Here is a 2,503-nt window from a genome sequence, read left to right on the forward strand (position 1 = left end):
TCCAGCTTATTTGAAAACCTATGGTGCTGCTGCTTCTGCTCATGGCAGTGCTGCTTCTGACAAGGCTGTTCTTTGGTGGGCCTAGGTGACATCACAATCTCCATGGTTACATACACAACAAAGGTCAGATGTTGTTTACAGAAGGCCATGCCAGTGGTATTGAGTAGCATATCACAGTGCTAAGGGTCCTGGATGCAACAATCTTTCAATGGGGAATAGCCGCACTGAGTTTGTCAAGTGCACCCATGTTTGCAACTCCAACAATACACACATATGTATGTATGTATGTATGTATGTATGTATGTGTATCTATATCTATATCTATGTGTATCTATCTATCTATCTATCTCTTTCTCTCTCTCTATATGTATATATATATATATATAATTTTTTTTCTTTTAAATATATATATATATATATACATATATATATATATATATATATATACATACATATAGAGAGAGAGAGAGAGAGAGAGATGGAAATACTTTTTAAAACATGTTTTCACCTTTTTTTTTCACCTTCTTTTTTTCTTCTCTCCATGTTTTCCTTCTTTCCTCCTTTTTTCCTATGCTGCTGCTTCTTATTTTTCTTCTTTTTCAGACCTTATCATTGCACTATTGCTTATTCAATACCACCAGCAGATGGAGACACTATATTACAACATTAGTTGTGAGCAGCAGTTTGTACAAACAAATGCCTCATAGCTGATGTCCTATCCATTATTGCAATGGATGGTTGGCTGGCAACATTTGTTTTTATTATTCCAATACCACAGTACCAATGCATGGTCAATCAACAGCAATGACACCCCCATGTCAATAAACAAGATTCAGCACCAACTATCTGAAAGACAGCTACCTATCATGTCATGTCCAACCTGCACAGGTGTGCTGGTTGCTGAGCTTATTCAATTAAAGAGGACATTCAGCAGCAGCAGCAGCAGTCCTGTGCCTGGTCGCTCCAACAGGGGCCAGACATAAGCGGCACCACCTATTGTCTTTTGCCTGCAGTAGGGGCCCACTGGACTAGCCAGCAAGCAGCTGCAGCAAATAAACAGGTAATCTTTCTTTCCAACACTGAACCCTGGTGGTGCACTTAATATATGCTACCAGATAGGGAACATATCAGATATTAAACTGATATAAACAGACACCACATTTGATACCAGCCAAAAGGAAGAATGAGAAGTGATAACTGTGAAAGGGGAGGAACCAAGGCTGTCCCCTTCACATGCACCATCACTACTTGTAGGAAGGGAGGCTGGCTGACAGCCTCCCATACACACTCTGGCTGGGTGGCAGTCACCCACTAGTACACACAGCAGGCCCTAAACCCATATCATTATTGCTAAGCAGGAAGATGGTAGTCCATTTTACTCTGATGGACCATTTTTAAATGCAATCCATAACCTGGCTTTGGCAGGAACCCTTCTTACTCCTCCTACTTGCATTTGATACTGGGTTTAGGATCTGCATAGGAAATACACACACACACACACACACACACAAGCACACACTTACCTGTGTTGCCTGCTGACGCCTCCTTGGCTGTCCCCAAATGGTATAAAACCAACAGCCACGGGAAACTGTAAGGATAGAGGACATACCTGCATCCTATTGGACTCACTTGTCTTGGTTAAATCCAGCTTATTTGAAAACCTATGGTGCTGCTGCTTCTGCTCATGGCAGTGCTGCTTCTGACAAGGCTGTTCTTTGGTGGGCCTAGGTGACATCACAATCTCCATGGTTACATACACAACAAAGGTCAGATGTTGTTTACACCTGGCCATGCCAGTGGTATTGAGTAGCATATCACAGTGCTAAGGGTCCTGGATGCAACAATCTTTCAATGGGGAATAGCCGCACTGAGTTTGTCAAGTGCACCCATGTTTGCAACTCCAACAATACACACATATGTATGTATGTATGTATGTATGTATGTATGTATGTATGTGTGTATGTGTATCTATCTATCTATCTATCTATCTCTTTCTCTCTCTCTATATGTATATATATATATATATTATTTTTTTTTCTTTTAAATATATATATATATATATATATATATATATGTACATATATATAGAGAGAGAGAGATGGAAATACTTTTTTAAACATGTTTTCACCTTTTTTTACCTTCTTTTTTTCTTCTCTCCATGTTTTCCTTCTTTCCTCCTTTTTTCCTATGCTGCTGCTTCTTATTTTTCTTCTTTTTCAGACCCTATCATTGCATAATTGCTTATTCAATACCACCAGCAGATGGAGACACTATATTACAACATTAGTTGTGAGCAGCAGTTTGTACAAACAAATGCCTCATAGTTGATGTCCTATCCATTATTGCAATGGATGGCTGGCTGGCAACATTTGTTTTAATTATTCCAATAACACAGTACCAATGCATGGTCAATCAACAGCAATGAAGCCCCCATGTCAATTAACAAGATTCAGCACCCACTACCTGAAAGACAGCTACCTATCATGTCATGTTCAACCTGCAC

General features: G+C 39.6%; 1 pseudogene; it reads right to left on the reverse strand.

Moving 5' to 3' along the window:
- Nucleotides 1-1,087: 1,087 nt before the first annotated feature.
- On the reverse strand, nucleotides 1,088-1,190 carry LOC130363348 (U2 spliceosomal RNA; annotated as a pseudogene).
- Between the last annotated feature and the right edge of the window lie 1,313 nt (nucleotides 1,191-2,503).

The sequence above is a fragment of the Hyla sarda genome, chromosome 3 (genome assembly GCF_029499605.1).
Source record: "Hyla sarda isolate aHylSar1 chromosome 3, aHylSar1.hap1, whole genome shotgun sequence".
In the NCBI taxonomy this organism is placed as follows: domain Eukaryota; kingdom Metazoa; phylum Chordata; class Amphibia; order Anura; family Hylidae; genus Hyla; species Hyla sarda.